Genomic DNA, 24,723 nt, shown 5'->3' with positions numbered 1-24,723 from the left:
GGCTAGGGCAACCCAGTAAGATATGTGGGTTATAAATAGTAAAATTATCATTATGGAATGGGACATCCCTATTTTCATCAGAAAAATGTTGGTGGGTATGTAGTTAGAGTTCTACAGTTAGAACATGGCTTAGCTTTCAGGTGCAGAAAGCAAGGAGGAAAAAAAGAACATGAACAGGGCAGATAAAACTAAAGCTCTAATTCAAGTCCAGCTCCACTTTAGAGTCAAGTAACTAGTGTTACTGAACCTCTTGGGCTTGCCAATTGGAAGAGCTCCATTGCTCTGTCCCAGCATCTGCCAACCTAGCAGTTCAAAAGCATACCAGTGCAAATAGATAAATAGGTACCACTGTGGCGGGAAGGTAAACAGTGCGTTTCCATGCGTTCTGGCACTCATCACGGTCCTCCATGTGCCAGTAGTGGTTTAGTCATGCTGGCCACATGATCCGGAAAGCTGTCTGTGGACAAATGCCGGTTCCCTTGGCCTGAAATTGAAATGAGCATCACACCTCATAGTCACCTTTGACTGGACTTAACCATACAGGGGTCCTTTATCATTTACACAATAGATTATTGCTCTAGAGCTTATAAACAGTGTCAAGTCACTGACATATATTTTGGGAAGTGCTGATCTTTCAAAAGAGTTGCATAAGCTTTCTGTTTGATGGTCTTTGATGGTTGAGGTTAACTAGTGTTGTGTGTGTGTTTGTATGTGTATGCAACAGCCTGAAGTGAGAGTGAGCTGCTCAGGTCCTGAGACAGTACAATGATCTGTGAGGGTAATAAGGTCTCATCTTTTGATAATGTCTTGCATAAAATATCCATGTAGAACAGGCCTCTTACCATTTTGGCAGTGGCACCTGTTGCTGTCCAGCATGGCCACAGGTGAGCTGCCCTCCCCCCAAAAAAAACCATTTCCCATGTGGCTGGTGGGTAGCAATATTAGCCTCAACTAGCTGCTGCAATTACTGGGACTTTTACTTGATTTGAAGTGAAATAGGCCAATCACAGCAAATCTAGAGAGCAGGACTTATGAGGTGGACCTGGGAGTAGCCTACCCTTGGCTGGCTTCACTCAGGTCCACCTACACTTCATCTAAACTACCCGCACTTTCTTCAAATAGCACAGGCGGCAACAGACATGCCACCTAGTAGGTTCTGGCCCTGCCTGAAGGTAAGTGAACAACACATGTGCATGAGCTTGCTGTGGATTTACTCAGTCACCATATTCAGGGCCAGGGAGGAATTCACCTGCAGACAAATTGGGCCAGTTTTGTGATTTGTCTACCTTATAACTTTGCCAACTGTCACAATTTACTGGCAGAAAAGGGCATTGTGCTGGATCCTTTGTCTAAACAGAAGGAGTGGGAAGAAACCCTATCCCCTTCCTCAATCAATGTATCAGGCTACCCCAGTAAAGGGGTCCAGGGGAAAGTTTTCCATCTGAATGCCCAGATGGGGGCTAACAGGCCATAGAATTCTCCAAGTGGTATCCTGGAGGGGTTGTCCATCTTGATGTGCATCATACAGTGATCCTTGATCCACAATTGACCCCGAAGAGGTAATCAGTCAGCATTTGGACTGGTTGATTTATGAAACATACCCAGTGCCTATTCTAAAGCCTACCAACATCAGTAATCAATGAAGTTGGGGCCAATTTGAACCTAAGATGTTGTCATGTCATTATTGCTGCTTCCAGCACCCCAGCCCCAGAGACCTCAAGCTCATTATGCCTGGAATGGGAACTTGCATAATAGGACATGCACTGAGCCTTTCTGTCTGAAGTGCATTTTTAGTTTTGTTTTATTTTCAGGATTTTTATTCCATTTTATTAACATGAAAGGATGTTTAAAAATGACACATGTTTACCATCTCAGGATTCTATTGTCTCCTGACCCCTGGCATACCCAGGCATAAGTCCCACTGGTACACACAGTCCTAAGAGTAACACTAGAGAGTCAGACAATCCGAAAGGTAAAATACCAGACCAAGTCCAATACAATGAGCCAAGTTTGAAGTCAAGCCGTAAAGCCAGGTTCTCACCACCACAGAAGACCCAGAATCAGAAAGCCTGGGGTAAGTCCTGAAGTAGCAGTACAATAGCATTCATGAAGCAGACAATATGCGGTCTGTCAACAGAGAAAGTTGATCACACCCTGAGTCTCTGCCTTGCTTCCCTTGTATCTTTCCCAGTGTTGATTGCTGCAGCTGACTTTGCTCCAGCTGAGCAGCTGTGCCTCTCCATTTGACGAAGCCTGTGATCCTCATCTGCCCTGAGATTAATCCAGCTGAGTTACCACAAACCTCCTTCCAGACCTAACAAGCCACATGATCTCCACCTGGTCCACTAGTTAGCTGGGCTGTGTTTCCTTGCCTGCCTCAGTCTCTTGGAATGCACTTCATGCTGTTCCCGATTCCTCAGAGCCTGCCATGTCTGTGGAGATGGGGACACCTCTGGTCCTGGTGATTTGTCCCCCTTCCCTGGCTCCCTTGAACTGTTGGCTGCCCCTATAACATCTTCTGATGCCCTGTAAGTACCTCCTAAGTCCCCAGCCTCCCCTTCTCCTGCTTCAGCTTGTCCCAGTTTGTACCAATCATGGCTACACACCTCAACAGGATCCTCTTCCCCTTCCTCAAGTGTTCTGCCAGTTCATGACACATTGCCTCATTCTGCTTATATGTACAGGCCCAGACTTCCTTGCGTGAAATGATTAATGCATATTAGAGGAAGAGAACTTTATATATTATTGCTAATTAAGGAATATTGCTGTTCTAACTACATGTGACTGAAATGTTCATCAGTAGTGAAAACCAGAGTTTGACCTATCATCAATTTCATTTATTTATTTATTTATTAAATGTGTTTACCACCCTTCAACTGTAGGTCTCAGGGAAGCATAAAAACTATCTTTCCTAGATTTCAAAAAAATAAATTTTAAAAAATCATTATGATTTGGGTCAAAGGTTGACAACATGATGTGATTGAACTCCTTCTCCTATCATCCTTGACCACTGTCCATGCAGGCAGAGGCTGATGGGAGTTGGAGTCCAACAGCACATGGTGGGCACTATGTCGGCCAACCCTGCTTTAGTTAATAGCTTTTGCAAACCTGTGTAAAAAATCTAACTCCATTGATGTGTCATTACTGATGATGCATCACATTGCTGGGAAGAATGAAGCTTTCTCATAAGATTTCCAAGGTTTTCCCAAGCTAGCTCTCATCAGAGGAAGCTTCATCCCACCTATTCTCAATCACTTATGAACAACTGGGGGGTTCTCAGACAAATCCTTAGGCTGCAAAATGAAATCTACTAAGAATCATATGCTGAGAGACTGGGAAGCTTGGAAGAAATATTGATTCAGGATGGATTAGTTCTTTGATGAAGTTGCCAGGGGAAATGACGAACTGTTGGGGATAGCACTTCTCATTTATTCTCAGTGGAAGACAGAGCTACTGAGAAATGCTAGCAAACACTTTTCTGGGTCTTGCAGCTGTTCAGTTAAATCTAGTTCACCCTTGAGACTTTGCTGATCATCTAGGTGTGATTCATCTAACTACCACTACTTTAGAAATGTACTCTATTGAACCATGGATGGCTAGTGCAGTCATATGCACTATGGAAATAAGTCTAATAATTTTCCCCAAAAGAAATATGCAATGGAGATCTGATATGGAGAGCAGCTTAAGGCTCATATTACAAACCTATCAAACATTTGGAATAATTGTATACTAGTGCCTAATCACAATCTTATTGGAGGTGCTGTGTTTGAGCTAGTTTGATGATGATTAGAGGTGGTAACAAATTGGGGAGAAATTCAGGAAGCACTGATGAATTCCTGAAAAAAGAATTATTGCTCACCTTTTTGCTCTATTAATTGAAATTTTCTTTTAGTTGATTAGAAGTTTTAATGTTGATTAATCAAATAATCATATCTCCCTTTTTCTTATACTTCCCTTTTTATTAGTCCTGTCACTCTGTAAACAATGCTTGAAGCTTGGACAGTATAAAAATTGTGAGTTTTTGCAAAGAATATGGTGTCTGTAGGTTTTAGGCATCATTCGGTTTTATCTATGCAATTGTAAATTGTATCTAATGTCAGGGCATTGATTTAATTTTTAAAAAAATAAACTTTAAAACATAGCTTTTCATTAAGTTAAATAATATCACATAATTACTTTTATGAAATGATTGACCAGAAGTGCTAAAAACAAGATAAGGAAGACCTAGGGCTTTAACAGGAAAAAAACATTGTGTTTAAATTTTGATGCTGAGTTATCTGCATTTAACAAATAAGAGGAGACTTATTCTGACATTAAAACTTCAGTCTTCAAAAATTCTAAAATATTTTCTACTCCTCAGAGGAGAAAAATCTTACAAATTAATTATTTAATTTGTACTAATTACACAATTACTGTATCTAAATATACCTGCATGCAAAACTTCTCTAGATTACACTTCCGAGTACTAAAAACTACTTCTAATTACATCCATAAACTACATCCTGTGTGTCTTACTGTTGCATTTGAGATGCTAATTAACTGTACACCTGGCCTGGCACAGCTTTTCACCATTCCCAAAGAGAAATACAGATGTTAAAAACTATAGAGTGCTCCTACTGAAAACAGTAACTTGTGACTCATCTCCCCACATCTTTGATGAGGTCTAGAGTTGCTCTGTAAGTAAGTAAGCGTTGCTCTGTAAGTGCTGCCTATAAATTCCATCCTATGGAATAGACTTGGGTTGGGAAAATCCTACTGTGATTATGTGCTGAGCATCCCCGAATAGTACAGGGAAGAAAGGAGAAAAAGACATGGTACTGATGTTTTCAGTGGCAGCTTCATGTTATTTGTAGCTCCACCATTTGCCTGAGGAATGGTTATGTGGCTGTGTTAATTTCCTATAAAATGCCTCTATGTCAATTCAGTGTTTGTTTGCAGCTCTGGGAGTTTTGCTGAAAAAGCAGGTGGAGCTCTTCTTTCTACAAGGGAATGTTTGATTTAGAGATGCTGTCCAAAACAATAGCTTGGTGTTGAATTCTTCGCCTTACTGGGCAAATGGGATTCAAATACAATGATAGCAAACAGACTTCAAAGAGGCTCTCTCTCCAAACTCATCAACAGGCACTGAGAGGAGATGCTTAAGAAGAAGTATAGAGCACAAGAGGGTGGGGTATCTCCACATATGATGTTTGGTGTTGGGCGGGCAGGTGTGATTTGAGGAAAATGGTATTGAGGTCACAATTAGGACCCCTGGTGTCCTAATTAGGCCCAAGGACTGGAGATTCCTAACCACCACTGACAGAAATAACTATGTTGTTTTTCATGACAGTTGCATGCCAAGCATCACATCTGCTCTGCCGTCAGTAGAAAAAATATCTCCTCTGCATTGAAGAGCATGAAGAGGAGTACTTAAGTGTGTGTGGAGTCCCACCCTTGAATTATTAGGCACTATCCAAACTTACTTGTGTCCCATAGCCATAACAAGGAAGCACACTGTCTGACAGCTGCTATATTCCTTCCCTCTCCTAATAGATGACTTGACAATTGATTGTATCTCTGTGTTTCATGTCAGATATAATAGACAATAGGAGTTATTTTCCAAACTGCTGTAAAATACTCTAACAAACAAGTGGACAGTGGGTATTCTATTGACTGAGGCCCCTTTGTCCTCTAGATTTCAGATAATAAGCATGTGACCAGCACTTGGGTGAGATAATAGTGATATTTTCCCATGCCTGAATTTCAGAAATCTTTACTTGCTTCAACCCTCCTATTATGTCAGCATGTATCCATGCAGAAAAACTATATTTTTTTTTTTAAAAAAGGACAATTCCATGCTAAGTCATGTATAAAAAGGGGAAGGAATGGAACAATTACAATTTTTTCACCCACAGGTTTAGCTATTAGAGATAATCTACAGTCCAATATTTCAACACTTGAAGAAGAGTAATTTCTACTCATATTTCAGGCAGGCTAATGCACATATTTTGCTTCATCCAAGTGACATTTTGCTGTCTTCGCTCCCACTGATACTCACTTCATATTCCAATTACACTTAGTATGGAGGAGTGTGCTGAGGCTGTTATACATTCATGGGGTCATTTTTTTGTTGCCATTCCCAAACCTAGGGTTATGGGCAAATTGATTTGAACTGGTCTTTCCTTCTGCCAAGTCACTGTTGAACCATTTCAAGCTATTTGTCAAATTGCTATGCAAGTAAAAAAAGAGTATAAAACCAGTTTCTATTCCCTGCCTTCTTATTTTCCTTCTGTCCTTTTCAGGTTATCAGTCACTGTAGTAAAATAAAATCATTTGAATTTAGCAGCCTATCGCAACTGGATGAATTTTTGGGAAATGTTATCACGGGAGTACTGTTGGAAGGGATGGGAGGTCAAAGCTACTAGACCAGCTGGTTACTTACGAGTAGCTTGATTGGCAATTAGAGTCAGTGAGCTATGGCTGGGGAAAGGTGAGGCTGGTGAAAGACTGCAAGCTTCCAGATTTCTTCCAATGGCTTAAAGTCTTGGAGTGTGACCCAAAATAATGAGGCAAGGTGGAGTAGCTTGAAGTAATGTAGGGTTGCATATCTCAAAAAGTGAAATTCCTGACAAATTGTGATTTATTTTTCAGAAACCCAACAAAACTGTTGAGGTTTTTTTTAGGGATAACTCCCTTCAAAATAAGGATTTTAAGCTTTTGGAGCTGTTTCCACTGCTTTTTACATCGCATTGCCATACGTCCCTGACATTGAGATCCAGCGCCGAGGGCCTTCTGGCGGTTCCCTCATTGCTAGAAGTGAGGCTACAGGGAACCACACAGAGGGCCTTCTCGGTAGTGGCGCCCGCCCTGTGGAACGCCCTCCCATCAGATGTCAAAGAGATAAACAACTACCTGACATTCAGAAGACATCTTAAGGCAGCCCTGTTCAGGGAAGCTTTTAATATTTAACGCTGTACTGTTTTTAACACTTGATTGGGAGCTGCCCAGAGTGGCTGGGGAAACTCAGCCAGATGGGCGGGGTATAAATAATAATAATAATAATAATAATAATAATAATAATAATAATAATAATTTTGCCGATTTGGCAAAATTCTTCCCAGCGCCATTTTTACACCCCAAAACCAAGACATGTCAGGAGTTTTCCTGATGTATGGCAAGCCTGTAACAGGGCAGATGGAAAGATAAGCTTGAGACTGCTGTGAAGGGATAAGGGAATCTACATTCTGTTCCCTGACATCATGTGGAATCTGCCTATTTCTGTCAAACAATACTGTGTTCTTTGTCAGGAGCCATTGGATCCTGCACTGAGGAAGAAAGTGTAGCAAGTGTCATTTTAGTGAAGGGAGGGGGAAGGGGGGTCATCACAGAGAAAACAGGCTATGACTTTGCCCATTAATTTAAATTTGACTTGTGAGTAATGTGGAAACATGAGGAGAGTATGAAAGGTCAACCAAACTTACTTGCTTTTATCTGCCCTTTCTCCAAAGAGCTCTGGTTAACTTATGCAGATTGCCACTCGCTGTTTTATTTTTTGCAAAAATTTATTCACCATCATCTACTTTTTACTGCTTGTTTGTCATCTTCTGTCTTGTTACTTATCTGTCTGAAAACCTAGATTTAAAAATAATAATTTTGTAGAGATCCAAGAGAGTAACAAAAGGATACAGTACAATATAATTGATAGAAGCCTGATTTATTCCTCATAGCTATGCCCCCAACATAATACATACTGCCCTAATGGATGATAATTACTTTCCTTTATTTCTTTGTGTATTTATAGGTGCATACTGCTCTCCATTCTGAAGAATCCCAGAGTGGCATGCAAAATAATCTATATTACAACCTCACTTTGTACCAAAAACGCGCGCGCTCTCTCTCTCTCTCTCTCTCTCTCTGTGTGTGTGTATCTAAAACTTTGAAGAAGGCAGCCCTCAGATTTATTTATTTTATCTTTATATGTCTATACTGTCCTTCATTCAAGAATCACAGGGTAGTTTACAATATAAAACATAGAAATACAAAGTAACAAACAAAACAATACTGCCACACACAATCTAAAAGACCATAGATTGTTCAATTAGCCACAGGCTTGGGAGAAGAGGAATGTATTTTTGTGGTGCTTTACATACATTACACATGTTGCATGCATGTTGATATGCATTTCTTTAAAACATGCACAAAGTACAATGTAGTGAAATGAGATTTAACATGCTGAGCAATTAACAACTGTGAAAGTGACAGACAAGAAATGTACATACTACATTCTAGTATTTTGAGACGCTAATTTTCACACAAACACACACATGCATATGCACTAGGTGGAACATGACTAGACTAGGTAGCATTTTCTTAGCTTTTTGTTCATGAGTAGAAAAAAAAATCTTACTATACTACAGACAAAAGTACAACTCCCTCTTATTCATTTGCTTTTTCAGTTATGTTTTGAAATTACATATTTTACTTGATCACAATATATCTCCTTCATTTCTTTTGTGTTGCTGCTCTTTTTATTTCCTGTATGCTTGTATGTACTGACAGTTGTCACTTGCCTCATTGACACTTCCATCTCTTCTCTCTCTCTCCCCCCCCCCCCCCCGATCTCCCTCAAGCTCTCCTGCAAATGGTAAACTTTGGCTCATGTATAATGTGCTACAATATTTGTTATGATTTATGCACTTTTAATGTTCTGACAATTTAATAAGTATATGCCACTTCTCTCCTGCAATGCCACCAAACAATAACTACACTTGAAGGTTTGAATTTTCAGCATGTTATTAAAGGGAAAGGTATACCTCTAGGCAGTTTGCAATAATTTTGCTGTCAAAAGACTGAAATCATAAGGGACAAAATTGATCTGACACCGTTTCTGCTCATGTGAAACACTAAAGGTATTAACTTTATTTGTAAGGTAGACATAATTTAAGATTAAACATTACAACCTATTATGATTCTCCCCCACCAATAAAAATTGTGTTGTGAAAATAGAAATATGAGTGGTACTGAATAAAAGACTCAGATATAAACCTGGGAATGGGATGGGATGTGGCACGATCCTTTTGCTTTTCAGGGACAGTGAAGCAAGGCTACTTCTAGCAAACCATGCTTTTTCTTTTTGTCTGAAGTTTTGGTCTTTCTGTTAAATGTTGAAGGGCATCTGTACCCCTGAGTCATTTCCATAGTGCACTACATTCAGCATTTTGCCTATAGGGTCTGTAATATGTCTATTTATATATATATAAATCTTGCTTCATCAATGCAGATCATGCTTGGTAACATATTTGCTAATCTTTCTGCCGATATGCAACACATTTCCCCCCTCATCTTGTCCTATTAAAGAGATAAGCCTATTTGATTCTGGATTTTCTGGGTCTGTGCCTGGTTCCATTATCACACCAAATCATTTACATGATTTAGGCCCTGTCCTGCCAATCAATACACTATTAAACACTATTTGCATGTGGGACAATAAGGTTTCTGATGAATTTTTATAAAATATATCATGGTAGACAATCTATGCCTAGTGCTTTGTGTGGTTTGAGTTTCTTAATTACTTTAGTTAAATCCTCCAGTGCTACTGGTGTCACTAAATATTGTTTTTGTTCAGCTGTGATTTTCTTAGGGATATTTATTTCTATATATTGTTGAACTGAGTCTAGATTCAAGTTCTCCTTTGTATGTAACATATTACAAAATAATTTAAATCCATTTCTCATTAGAGTCAAATAATTTTTACCTTGATTTTGTCTAATATATCCCTCCTTTGAAGAAAGGAGAGAGTATAAACTCCAAGTGGGTCTTTCTCTAACTCCTGGTAGGAATTGCAGTGTGGTTTCTAGCATGCTTGTTTGATATCCTTTAGCTTTTAGAGGCTTATAATAGCAGATAGGGAAGATGTAGGGTCAAAACTAGCAGATCATTCCACCATCTTTGGCAGTGATGTTACCTTCCCTCCAATAAAATGTTCTTAAGGGACAGAGGCAGTATTTCTCTGAATTCCAGTTGTTGGGAATTGCAACAGCACTATTGTTCTCATGCCCTGCTTATAGGCTTGCTGTACACATCTAAAAGGCTACTGCAATAACTCTCCTTATGTTCTTACATCCTTGAAATAATTTCAATACAACCATTTACTACCACACTCTGTTCAGTGGGACACCCCCCCCCCTTTTAAAAAGGAAACATTTAGAGCAGCTCCTCACTTCCATCTGAAATATACCTTAGTGCCTACAAATACAAGGAAAATATTACTGCCACATCTGCAGGGCTTCTTTGTAGATGCTTGAAAGTAAGCGAGTAAACAAAGAAATACATAAATGCGTGAAAATATTTGCTCTCTTTCTTATGGACTTCTCATTAGGACAAATTATAACTGCAAATTAAGCCACCTGACAGCCTCTTACTTCAGACCTACTGAACACTTTTATCCCACAGAACTGCATTCATTTAACATTCTGAAAATCCCAAGGGAAAAAAGACACAAGGATTCATTCCATCAGGCATTACTCATCTAGGTATACACCACATATTGATGTTTCCTACATTTGAGCAACCCCGAAAATGCAAATTATATACATAATAAAAAAATGCTTGATGTTCTATAGGCACAAACCAACACATGCTTCATTTCCCCTGAAATTGATGAGATTTTAAAGTACCTGTCCTTAAAACTCTGTATTGGAAAGCTTTGTATATATTTGGCATCATTTGAGTATTATGGATATTTCTGAGTAAATGTTTAAAAGTAGTGTTAATTGTTGAAGCAATAAGTATAATTTCAACATTATGGCGTCTTCTAAAAATATTCTCATTCTGAAAACAAAGACAGAATGCTTCTAGGCCCTTGGCTGTTTTTCAGTTTATTGTCAACTAGTCAGATTTGCAAGCAGTGAGTAGGCTAATTTTATTATGCATTAATTTTGGTTTTCATTAGTGTAGTGTGCATTCATTTAACATGCTGGGGGGGGGGAGGTTTCCATCAGTGGCATATCGTTCCCCATATTTAAAGGATTAATGTCACGATCTCTGACTCCGCCAGCAAACCAGAGACATAGTTCGAGGCTGTGGAGGCACCAAGTTGAGGTCAGTGGTCTGATATTCCATTGCCACAAGTGTTTTCTGCTTCTCAGTGGGAGACACTGATCCTGAAGCTCTGGCAGCACCCATTGTCTGAGAGAAGCCATTGATGCTGCTGCTTCTCCTGCCACTGCTTCTTCTCTGACCCTGCTGCTTGGGAGCTGTCACTGCTGAGCAATGCCACCTGGAATGGGATGGAGGAGACTCAAAAGCTGGCGGTGGCTTAGGGGCTGCCTGCAGACCCTGGCCTGAAAATGTCAGATTGTGATTTCAACATATTGAAATCATCACATTGATGCCTAAATTGCCATTCTTCAAAAAGCTGTGCAATGCTAGTGTCAAAGACTAGATAGTCACTCTTCGTGGTGACAGGTGCAGGCCCTTTATGAATTGATCAAGGAGTTGCTTTCCAAGTCAATTTGTGCCATGCCTCCATCCTGCACCCCAACCTCCATCAACAGGAGGGGAGCTGTAAGCAGACCAACTGCAGATCAAGTAAAACTTTTGTTACCATCTTCCTGCTTTGCACTGTTGCTGCTCCCCCCGAAGTGAGCAAAGAGATGCCAGGGCATCCCTTGATAGTCCCTTGATGCAAGACCCACCCACAGCTGGCCTAACTTTGGGGTAGTGTGAGGAGGGTAAAGGGATAATTGTTGTTTATCTGCTAATTAGTGAGTGAGAATATTCTTTATTTCTTATTTGAGTATAGTTAATGCTATCTCTCTCTCTCTCTCTCTCTCTCTCTCTCTATATATATATATAGCCAATTGTTGAAACCCCTTGAGAACTTTTATTGAAGGACAGTCTACAATAATGATAACTTTATCACACTTCCAAATTTCTCAGTGTCAGTATTTCTCCCCCCCCTTTTTTTTTTACATTTTAGCCATTGGTGAGAGAAACAGCCACACCCACTTCTTTCCTAGCATGCGAAATACTCCCCCACTCCAGCTAAGCCGTGATGCACACAATATAACCATGGGTTATACAACTGTGACTGAACAGGAGTTTAGGAGAAGTCATTGATAATAGCCTGATAGTATTTCAAGGAACAAATCTGTTCAGGAGTTATAAAGTTGCTTAAATTCATTTTTTAATTTTTTTTGGAGGGGGGTAGAATTGTATAAGCTATTTTTGCTTCAAGCTAATATGCTATTTTTGGCAAAATACAAAGAGTGCAGCTCTTTTAAGACATACTGAGCCCAACAAGTGGAAAGAACAGTACCATCAGAACTGCAAACCTGCTAACCGGCATTGCTGATGAGAGAAAAAAACACGCTCAGATCTGCAAGGAATAAAGAAAGGGGAAAATGAGGAAAGCAGTTGTGAAGAAGGACTCAAATGAAATCCATACTTGGGCACTGGGAAACTTGGGGTAGGTGCCTTAATATTTACCTGCCACCTAGTAATGTGCCCATGAACATATGCATGGGTGGGTGATTTCCACTAGGAAACTGTGTGAGGTAACTGCGACCTATGTAGAGCCTCTCCCACAGTGTCTATTCATTTAAAAATACAGGATAATATTGGATAATCATGGATCTCCTACTATCATCTCTGGTTTTGCCACCAATGTGACTGATTTTCAGGTGTTCTTCAGGACATGGAGGTGTATCTAGTAAACTTAATAATGAAACCTTTATAGCTTTGCTTCCATCAGAGAAAGGGAGTGTATATTGTGGTGCCACCTCTTGCCACCATTTTGAATATTGAAGAGAGAAGATATGAAATTGTGGTTTGAGGCAAGGAGAAGTTTTGCTAGATAATTTAGTAACTGGCATCTAAGAGTTTCTATGATGGGAACATCATGTTGCTGTTTTTCAGAACCTTTGTGTTACAGACACTGAATGACCAGATTTTATTAAATGGGTATCATTAAAAAAACAGGTATCATTGAATTTTCTAATACTCTAAATCCATCCAAGTTTTGAAATGTGACCCTCTCCTGGCAGAGAAAATGAGAGAGGAGTAATTTGGAGATAGTTTGGCAGTTTGGGATTTAGGGACTGAGAGAGATGAAGAACAGCGTTTTGGCTGAAGCTGAGGTGCCTTTGGGTATAGTGGGCTTTCTTTGGGAATCTGATACAGGAATAGTCAATCTGCTGCCTGCTGCTAAGAGTCTTATTTGATACCAATATGTTCAGCTTTATGTTTGCAACCTTTAAAGCACATTCAAAGCGCATTTCCCCCCTCAGTGAATTTTGAGCACTGTTGTTTCTCCACTCACAGAATCATGGTTCCCAGCAATCCTTATCAAACTCCAGTACCCACCCAAATTATTTGAGGGGGAAATGTACTTTAAACATGCTTTGAGTGTAAAGTGTGTATAATGCAATAGAACAAATGCACATGTCCTCTTGCAAAGAGTTAGAAGTAAATAATAAAATAAATATTACAATTACATGTGTTTCCAGTGCATTTCCTTTTTTTAAATATAATTTTTATTAACCGACCAATCAAATCAAATCACATCACATAAATTCTGAATTACAAAGCCGAATTTTAAATTTTTGTTGAGGGGACCCATATTTCAAGTTTCAAAGGGGGATTCCAATCATCTTCTTGCTACTGCGTTCAGATCCAAATCAGTCCAGATAAAGTTCATAATTCTATCCAGTCTTATCTTGCTGTTTCCACATCTCATCTTGTTCGTACATTTTTTCTTTTTCCTTTATGCTCTCTTCTGATAATCTCCTTAAGCAGATAAACACCAATTATATCCTGTGTGGATTTTTCCGTTCGACCAATCCTCATATCGTGATGGTTTCCATATATCATCGCTCTTTCCATCATTAATCTCAGGGTCTGTCGTTCTTAAGTCCCACTGAGGAGTCTCACTCACAGTATAAAAACAGCTCTTTCCTCCCCCCAGACTCAAGTCCTCAAACAGAGCGTACCAATATGGCGACGGTATTTTTAACTGCGTCATTCCATAGCTCTTAAACTTTCCACGCTTTTCTTAAAACATGCTTTGGTTAGAAACTTTATCTCCACACAGTCGTAAATCCACAGCTTAAGTCATTAAAGCGGCATTTCTGACTTGTGGGGGGGGGGGTTCTTGTTTAATCACATAGAGGAAAGAAAGAAAAGTTTCCCCTCCCCCATCCAGTCCCTTTGCCATACCAAGTCTTGGCTGTCTTCTCAAGATTGATTCTTGTTCTTCCAACTCATCTTGTTTATCAGACAACTCTTCAGTTAGCAGTCTTTACTCCCTCTCCTTCCTTGAAATATGTGCATTCGCTTCTTCCTAATTATTCCTTTTGAAGTTCTTGCAGCTAGCGGCATGGATCAGAGACAGCGTCCAGGAGCACCGAAATCCACAGGAGGGCATGCTGCCTAGTGCCCCCATCCCCTCAAATTCGGGGGTAGTATAGGGCACAGCAGGCAAGGGCAGCCCCCCCCAATCCTGGGGGGGGGTAGGGAGGCTATTTACTCCCATCACAGCCTCCTAATTACTCCCTGTGGGTCGGGGAGATGTTATTGTCAGCCATCTTCCGATGCGCCCCTAGTGGCCCCTCTTTCCAGTGCATTTTCATCCAGAAGAAAATGAACTCTTCTGTCTTGCTCCTGCCACACAAGGAACTTAATGGTGTCCCTCATCAAGGCTGTAATCATATGCATGCTTATCTTACTGAATGTCCTATTGAACCTAATGACTTTTGATTAAGCATACATCTGATTACATAGCACATGTTATCCAATCATCAACCTAAAAGTAAAGGCAACAGTGCAAGTCTTCTTTAAAGATTGTTCACAATGCAGAGAAGATTATGACAGAGAGCAGAGCTGCTAATCTTCTCCCCACTAGATTATGCCAACCAAATTATGATATTTCAGCTGTATTTAGTTACAGTCTGACTGATGGATGCAGCTGGGATGAAATCATAAACTGTGGAGCAGCATTGACATAGTATTATATATTTCAACTGCACACCTCAAAAGGTATGTGGTATATGGATTGGAACCAAAATCCCTAAAACACTGGTCCTGTAGCACATACTTTAGCTATTGCACTTCAGTGGTTAGATTGTACAAGCATGCGAAATATGAATCATATGGTACTGTTCTTATTTATTTTAATTTCCCACTGGTTCCCAATTTACCAAATTTCCAAGTGAAACTATTGTTCTTATGATTGTCAGTCCTTTTAAACTCTGATAGGATCAAGGTGTTGGTGTTTAAAAAAATGCTTGAAGATTAAACAATGTTGTTCAATTTGCCTGTCATTCTCTGACTACATTGACTGTGACCTGCCGGAAATGTTTGAGACTAGTAGTTGTTGACAGTTACCACATGCTTCATTGTAAGGGAGAAAGCCTTCATTGTTGCTCTGTTTCCTTTTAATCTTTTGTTGTTTCTTCGCTTCTGCTTCAAGAGCTGCCATAAATACCACACAAGGAAATAAACATGAATGTCAAAATCACTGTAGCAATATTAGATGAGGGGAATCACCCATAAGAGGTAGGACAAGCTAGGGAAATTAAGGCCCACAAGGAGTGGCATTACAGTGACAGGCATCACTCACAACATAGGTAAGCTCATAAGAACATCTGGATTGCTGTATGCACATGTGGAGATCTTTCTGTCTGCAGTCAGGAGCCCTACAAAGACTCGCCACAGATTCCTAATAGCTTGGGGTAGAGCCTGTCACTGCAATATTGCCTTTTCTCTATGTGAATTCACTTTGATGAATAGCTGAAAAGGCTAAAATGGTGGACCTATGGATGGTAAGCCCAATGAACAGAAATATAATTTTTAGCTGTTTGGAGTAGTTTGAAGAGAAGATTGTATGCCATAATTATGTTGCAAGGTGAAAAAAAAGTGTGGCTTTGTAGGGTGTGGTATTGGGTTGGTAACCCATTTCACTTAGAATCTCAGCATCCACTTTATTAGAAACACATTCTTAGCTACAATGGCCTATCCCTATGAGTTGAATATGTGCGTGGGGTTGTGCGATCCAGTACCCCGCTCCACCACGAAGGCATGCAGTAGCTATGCCCCTGCCATTCAGCTGCTTGGCTGGCATGGGAAGATAGTCTATGTGCGCTCATCAGCACATGTATAGAGCCCGTTTATATGCCAGCCACATCTGTGGACTGCACTGGCATGGATAGATGCACACAGCATTGTGAGCCCCACCATGCTTACTTTTCATGTGTGAGGGTGTTATCTGAACCCCTTACCCATAATTGATAGTATGTTCTTAAAAACCTGTGGGTTCCTTGAAGGAGGTTCAAAATAACATGTGATGTGGCATGCATGGAAACATTTAACAGGGAAGCTTTGCATCCTTTCTAGTATTTGTGTGGAATGGGGCAAGCAGGATCAGGACTGAAGTACATGGGGAGAATGTCTTTAACTCTGGATGTAGAACTTCAAGCCCAGGGACCCCTTAAGCTTCTCTGTCTGGAACTCTCCCAGGCCACAGACCCTCTTTGAGTGTTTTTGCCTTGCTGGAATGTGTCCCTGAAATTTATAATGCATTTTGCATGCCTGGAGGATAGAGAGGGCTATCCTGAGGGTATGCAGAGGCTAACCAACTGTATAAAGATAAAAGTTGCATTCTTTGCTCTGCCCATATTTGCCTTTGTCCCTGCCCACCAGTAGCAGGTGACTTCTGAAAGGTTAGTCTGGAAGGAATGCAGCCGCTGGCATCAAAAAGGTTTCCAAGCCCTGATTTTAACCCATTCATATGCTATGGTCTGATTTAAAGCTGCTATTGTCCCAGAAGATAGTTTCCATTGGCATTCTTACTGCTATACTTTAATGCCACATGTAGTTTGGTCTAAGATTGCTAGTGATTGCAGGCAGGAATTCAGAGCACTTCATATTTCCTTGTGAAATAGGTAGAAACTAAATACTATTATCAGAAAGAAGGAGGGGCATGGAAATTGTAAGCACTCCAGAATGGATTGCGCACAATATGAGAAGTCAAGCAAAATTCCACAATATGCTTAATTGATATAAATGGTAACTTTTCCTGTTCATAATTTGGATTGCCTTTCTTTAGAATTGTAATTATCATAGAGTATACACAGCTCTAGGAAGGATGCATAAAAGTGCTCCCAGCTACTGGATGGCAATGCACCAATCAACTATAAACCGGGATCGTATTTGCCATTTAAAAACTGTGACAGCAAATGCAAACCACAGCTATAATGCATTTGAGCAGATATGACACTAGATTCTAAAGGGAACTCTTTGATTTTATTGTTTGTTTCACAATTTGGATAGACTGTAAGATTCATAATTTTTCCTTATGTAATTCCATCTAATTGTCTTCACGGCCCTATTGTTTTGCCCTTCAGTAATCTTCAGCAGGACTACTTGGCACACACTTCTTAGCTGACTGGTTTAGAATATCTTGTTAGAGCTCTCTGTGTCTTCGATGGCAGCCTTTCTGATGGACATGAGCCTACGGGTGAAAAGTAATGAACTCAGAAACTTGAGTGCTAGAGAACAGCCTGTGGAAAATATATGGCAAAAAATGACCTTCAAACGTTGCTAATATCACCCAAGACAAAAGTTTGAAAAAGGGAAAGAATTTCCAAAGTTAAGACTTAAATACAGTGGGCTAAATGAGTTCCCAGTATACCTGTAAGTCCACAGCAACTGTGGAGATCCACAAATGTAACCTCTAGCAAGAAAAAATGGAGACCTGTGTGCAGTCATGAGCTCTGAAGGCCCTTAGAGAAGGTGAGGAATCCGTGTAGAACAGGCCAAACATATACACTGGTAGTCCAATATTTAATTACTTTTGTTCAAAATACTGGGAATAATACTGTATCTATACACACCATCACAACAGATAAGAGAGCCAGAGCACAAACTTACCCCCCCCATGCAGAAAATGAAGCAGATAGGGCATCCCTGAAGTGGCCAGAACCCCTCTTCCTGTGGTTGTAGCCCTGGGACTTGAAATCTCGATCTCAGCATTAATTTATTTGCTTTCTAGCCAATTCTTAATTGATTTCAATATAGGTTACAATATAAAAATGTTTACCATTTTTAATAATGAAGAGTTTAGCAATGGAAATTTCCATTGAGGTATACCAAAGCTAGAAAGAGCTGTTCAAGCTTCTAGCTGGGTTAACTGTTCATGTTACCTGCTCTTTCATGTGGGTGTTTAACCTTGGATCATGTGATTAAGGTATACACCTGCAAATCACCATTTTGAATGGAGTTGCCTTTCTCTTTTTATTTCACATGTAGTGGCAGAGAAACCTGGTAATTGTTCAACTAGTACCCTGTTAAATCGCATAATTTGTGCAGAAAATTCTCCTGAAGTTTGGGGAAAGGTTGTAGCTCAGCAGTAGGGTATCTGCTTTGCATGCAAAAGATTCCAGGTTCATTTCCCAACATCTCCAGATAGGAATAACAATTTTCCCTGTCTGTATTGTCAGTATAATACAGAGCTCAATGGACCAATCGCCTGGTAAAGCAACTTCCTATATTCCTAAGTGTGTGTGTGTGTGTGTGTGTGTGTGTGTGTGTACGCACGCGTGTGTGCATGCAGATGCATGAGTGTTTGTGTGTGTGTTTTCATGCACATACCCCACAACCAGGGCATCCTGTTTTTTCATGTGAGAGCACGGTGGCCATTTGGGGTGCCATGATCTTGCATGTTTTCTTGCTGTGATCTCGCCCCGAAAAAGTGTGTGGTGCCCCAAAATGTGCATGAATCGTGCGGGAGTGAATCCTGGTTTTTTGCTTCAATGAATTGGAGGGTATGCATGTGTGTGTACAGTGGTACCTCGGGTTAAGTACTTAATTCGTTCTAGAGGTCCGTACTTAACCTGAAACTGTTCTTAACCTGAAGCACCACTTTAGCTAATGGGGCCTCCTGCTGCTGCTGCACCGCCGGAGCACGATTTCTGTTCTCATCCTGAAGCAAAGTTCTTAACCTGAAGCACTATTTCTGGGTTAGCGGAGTCTGTAACCTGAAGTGTATGTAACCTGAAGCGTATGTAACCTGAGGTACCACTGTATACACACACACACACACACACACACACACACACAGTAGTGTATATTGACAGTGCAGTAAATCAGCTTCCAACAATGAACACAAACATAAAAACACAACCAGATAAAAGCCAAGAGCAGCAGACATGCATATTCCATTGGGAACAAAAAAACATCCAGCAGTAAAAAGCCTTTCTGAATAAAAATGTTTCTAACCTGGCAGTTAAATAAAAACCATGTTATTGCCCGGTATGTCTCCTGAGGCAGCAAGATCCATAAGGTTGGATTACTGTGCTTCAACATGACCTTAGGGTGGGAAATAGGAATGCCACAACGGGGGGGGGGGGGAATCAGCAGATATTTATTTATTTAAAGCCTTTGATACCATGCTGTTCTGACACACAAGTATAATACAACAGTGTTAACGATTCACGACTATGATAACAAATAGCAGCAGCCCAACCAACTAATTTTTTTTAAAAAAAATTCTGGGAAGTTGAGACAGATGTGGAATGTGATGGCAGTGGACAGGGCTAAAGGGAAAGAAATGAAGTAAAGTAGCAGACAAAATAGACATGGGTAACCCATGACTCATATTGTTGATGTTCCCCTGCCAATGCACATTTGGTTTTGCTACATTCTGCTACATAAATCCACCCAGGAAAACTGTGTGCTGTTGCATTTTACAACAATGGGAGATTAAAGAATTCTGCTGTTTCCCTGATTTCTCCTAGTTTTGTAGTCACAGAGTTTAAATGTTTTATGTATGCACTGACCGTGTACCATTGAATGGTGCATGAAGATGTTCTGTTTGTTTACGACCACTCTCATAGAATTTTACTAAAGTAATTTTGTCACAGTAATTTCCTGCAGTAAGAGCAGGTCTCTGAGGCTTGTTCTGACATTGTTTCATTTGATCATGACATTGTAGAATATGGTCTCAACAGACTTTCATTGACAATATGATGAGATTGTTGTGACATCTGCAAGCCTCTTACAGGGCACTGTGCATTAGAATATCTAATGCAATGCAAGTTATCTGACGTATTTGCTCTGCTGTTCTTAGAATGGGAGTACAAAAATTCACTATTTTCAACTCTGCAATTTTATTTAAATTACTGAGGAATGACTTCAATAGACATAAAGAACTAGGTCAAAATACAGGTTTGGATGCTGCCTTATAAAGAATTATGAAAGAACTAAGGATCTAAAACCTTTGCAAAACATTTTAGAAATTTTGGGAAGTCAGCTTATTGCTTAGAAAAACAATTTTGTTATAAATTTGTGGGTGCCAGACTCCTATAATCTCAGGATTCAAAAAGTGTTTGAATTCAATCAAGACTTGAGTGTGAAAATGGATGCCAGACTACTCTAATTTCTGGATCTAGCAAGTGTTAAAAACTAACCCAGGCTAGCTTTCTTTTGAGGTGATGGGCCATTAAGAGAACAAAGGGGCTTGCTGTGGGATGGGAGAGGGAGAGGGAGAGGTTCTCTCATCATTATCATTGCCTTCCATGAAAGGTTTCATTGGGCACCACTTTCCTAAAGCTAGATATGTGAGGCAACAGGCTTTGGGAAGGAAGCCTGAGGGCTCAGGTAGGGTTCTAGAGCCCTCCCATCTCCTTCACAAAGCTAGGCAAGCACTAGGCTTTGGGAAGGAGACAGGAAGATACCCCCTCGACTTGGTGTTTTGTGAGGGGAAACTGGTCACCCTGCCCTAAATCTGCCTCTACTGCCAATGGCTTGTGGTACTTGGAAGAAATGTCGGCTTCAGGCTCAAAAGGGTTCCTCAACCCTATACTTACAGCTTCATGGCTGAGGGCAGTGGAACAGGAATGCTCAAAGGAAGTCACTGTCAGAATCCTTAAGAAGACAACCTTGGAGAAACAGTAGCAAAAGGAAGTTAAATTTACAAAAGTGTAATATAAATTGATATGTAATAATGTTGTTTTGTTATGAAAACTGGTTTGTGAATAAAATGAGGGTAAAGAGTTAACACTGTGATTTCTAAAAGAGGCCGTGAAGACAGACTGTACAGGTGGTTTTCGGTTGGCAATCATCCAAGAAACAGTTAGGCTGATACAGTTGAGGTGATTATGTGCCTTGCAAGGTTTTCCATTATGTCAGTTGACATTAGAGCCCATTATTTTTTATAGGGGACAGTGGAATTTAGAAAAGGTCAGGCTGTGGTAGGTCCTTAAGCAGACACTCCATTTGAACTCACTGCTTCTTAGTTGAAAGGAGGGGGGATGAGATGTTGGATTGGCAATATCTCATTTTGTGTAACTTTTGATTGATTAAAGGGTTCTATCTGAAGTTAACAAAACAGCAGCACTGGAATGGGAGAAAAGGTATGGTCAAGAATCTGAAGCTGGGAGCTGAAGAAGCAGCCAGATGAAGAAGCTGAGGCAGGGCTGAGAAGCATTCAAAGTGAAGCATCAGCTCATATTACTGTGATGAAAGGTGATTGACAAGTGGGAGGGCCTGCCTACCTGTCAACTTCGGCTCGCCAGAAGTTCAGGGGATAAAGATCTTGCCCTATGGCCAGGTCAGGTTCTCCATCCCTGTCCTACAGCTTCAAGTGTGACAAACAAAACAAACAACAATGGTCTGTAATGTGATGTTAAGTTTCTTTTTTTAAAAAATCAACAACATCATCTTCATCATCAACATAATCTCACACAAAAAGCCTAGCACGTACTTTATTAACGTTGCATATTGTATTTAAGTATCTATTATTGTTACTGCCACTATTTTTCAAAGACTACAATGCTATTAGTAGAAGGAGCAAGGCAGGCACTCTTATTTCATTTATACTACTTTTTTATGTACATTAATTCAAAGTGGCTAACATCAAAAACACTAAAACATCACAATACTGCAGAGCCAAAGCATGTGTGTGTGTGTGTGTGTGTGTGTGTGTGTGTGTGTGCCACAGTAAACTCACTCACACACAGAAAAACTCAGAGAATCTTAAAAAGTGACCATCAACTAAATAAAAAATGAATAATAAAAAAGAAGATGCAATAAAAATAAACTAACCCCAAGGCTTGCTTAAAGATTCAGGATTTACACATACTGTTGGGGTTAAATGAGCCTCTCTATGGACAGATAATTCCATAATGTTGGTGGTGCCCCTTTGGAAAATGCCCTGCACCTAGTAGACAGCCACCCAAGTAGGAACACATGGAGCAAGGCCTCCAATGCACACAAGCAGCTACATGTGGAAGAAGGAAGCCCTTACATTGCACAGGTGCAACTCATTTACCTTTTTTGAAGTAAGAACAAGAACCTTAAATTCACCCCAGAAATTCACAAGCAGCCAAACACTTAGAAGCCATTTTGGCATATAAGTGGTATATAAATAAATGAAATAAACAACAGCAGCAATAGTACATAATACTGACAAAATAATACACTCATTTTTTAGTCAGCAATTTGGCAAGCTATGGACTGAAATGCTGAAGAATTTTCATAAGGATTAAAAAAGAAATGCTGCAGAAATGTGGAAAACTGTGTTTGAGATTTGGAAAACCAGCAACTGGGAGAACCAAGATTGTCAGATCCTTTCATTTAAGCTTTTGAGACTGACAGGCCCTGAGGTCCAGGGAAAAAAACTTGTTGCCTGACTCTCCTCCTTAGTTGTACCCACCAGCAAGGTGAAGAGGGAATGTTAAGTCATTTAGAACAGTGATTAGAGAAAGCGCAGAAAAGCCACGAAATGACCATGCTTACTATTTGAGCTAGAAGGGCGATAAATTATCTATGCAAGGTTTTTAGAAAGCAAATCCTTAATTTTCATTAAAATAGCATGGGGGGGGGGGGAGGAGATAAACTTTCTATAATTCACATATATATCTACTTTGTTTTTATTATATGAAATATAAGAGTTTCTCCATAGAAATCTAGTCATTTCAATAAAAAAACCCATTGTTATTGGGTGGCTTTTTAACAAAATAGCATTAGGATGGAGAATAATATATAATGGCATCATAATGTTTATCAGAGGTTCTGTCTTATCTGGTATGTAATGCATAATATTAGTCACCTTCTCAAGAGGGGCTGGAGAATTGAAAGTGATTTGAGCATGATTAAAGGCATGGCAAAATTCACATCTTCACAAGGACTGGAAAGTTTGCAAATGTTGACCTTAACAATCAGACAAATTAGAAGCGGCATAGTTATTTATGCAACAATATGTGGAACGGATAGGAAGGACACCAGCTCCAAGCCTGCCTCATCTGATAACACAAGGACAAAAGGAAATGAATTTGCAAGATGGTCAAATCAAAACACAAATGGGAAAATTATCCACAAAACACATACAATTAGATTGAAAAGCTCATTGCCATGAGATGAGGAAGGGGCAGAGAATGCATAATTAGAATGAGGCTCCCATTGTTATATAAAAAAAATCAGAAAGAATGAGAGTCAAACACTATTTTGCTTGTTTCAAACTATTTTGTTTGATACTTAATCTATATAATATAGGAATAGTCATAATCATGGGTTTATATTTATGTTGATGGAACACAAAAGCGTCTAAACTGACCCACTGTTGTTCCAGTCCTGCAGCTGAGAATCTGCCCTCCCTCCCATGAGAATTTGCCCTCTCTCCCTCCCTCCACCAAATCTTCTTTCTCAGTATAGCCTGGGGTGAGAAAGAAACAAATCATATACCTACTTCCTAGGTATTTCATATGACTATTTTTCATATATTCTGCAAAGGAAACCCAAATTTGCTATTATAGAATCACAGAACTACAGAGTTCTCAAGGATCCCTTCCAAGCTCCTGCAATGTAAGAATCTCAGCTAAAGCATCCATGACAGATGGTCATCCAATCTCTGCTTAAAAACCACCATGGAAGAGTCCACCACCTCCTGAGGTGTGAATCACACTAGAATAATTGGTCTAAAATCTTCTTGGTAGACCATCAAGTAGGGCCTCTGACACCAATTTCCATGCACTAGCAAAGTCATGTGGGTGAATGCACTGCTTCAATTTACTAATCCCAAATTATTTAGGGATCTAAGAATAACACTGTGAACTGTGCCCAGAAACACACAAGTTTCTCATAAATTGGTAAAGGACTGGTGCAGTGTGTTCATATTTCATAGTTGGTGAGCACCCAGCTGAAGTTTCCAGGAAATGTATCTAGTGCATGCATAACTTTGGTGCCCACTTTCTCTGCATAGTGTCATGTTTAAGATACCAAAGGAGCTCCATGCTGCTGTTGCCACCTGTGCTTCCACAGAAAGTATTGAGTCCAGAAGAACTCCCAAACCGTGAACCTAGAGTGCCAGCTGTGACAAATTTCTGCAGGCATGAACTTCAAGGGCACAGAGCAGTGCAGGGAACATTTTTCAGCCCAAACACTGCTTTACTTTATAGGGTTATGTGTCGGTGGTGAGTGGACCAAAAGCAAAAGTGAATGGAGCAATGTAAATGAAACGAGGAGGGTCATTTCTATAAACACACACACCTCCAGCTTCCATCTAGGCAAGCAAGGGCATTAACAGAGTTGAGCACATCTCAGGCAGGCAAAATCTGCCAGAGTGTGTGAAGCAAGTATGTGGAGTCACTGGGAAGGGTGTGTTGCCTAGAGAGGGCCCAGAGAGCCAGATAGAGACTTGGCAGGCCACTGAGGTTCTCTGCCCCTGGTCTTTAGTATAGGTAGCAGTCC

General features: G+C 40.1%; 1 long non-coding RNA gene across 1 annotated transcript in view; it reads left to right on the top strand.

Annotated features, from left to right (window-relative positions):
• The first annotated feature begins 2,436 nt into the window (after positions 1 to 2,436).
• The window catches only part of LOC310714700, a 254,905-nt gene continuing 232,618 nt past the window's right edge, over positions 2,437 to 24,723 (top strand). Inside the window, exon 1 of the long non-coding RNA XR_014529988.1 lies at positions 2,437 to 2,528. This is a non-coding gene — a long non-coding RNA (uncharacterized lncRNA). The remainder of the gene's footprint in view (positions 2,529 to 24,723) is intronic.

This window comes from Podarcis liolepis (genome assembly GCF_965112155.1).
Source record: "Podarcis liolepis genome assembly, chromosome: 9".
Lineage (NCBI taxonomy): Eukaryota > Metazoa > Chordata > Lepidosauria > Squamata > Lacertidae > Podarcis > Podarcis liolepis.
The sequence above is the reverse complement of the archived record's forward strand: the minus strand, read 5'-3'. Positions and strand labels throughout refer to the sequence as shown.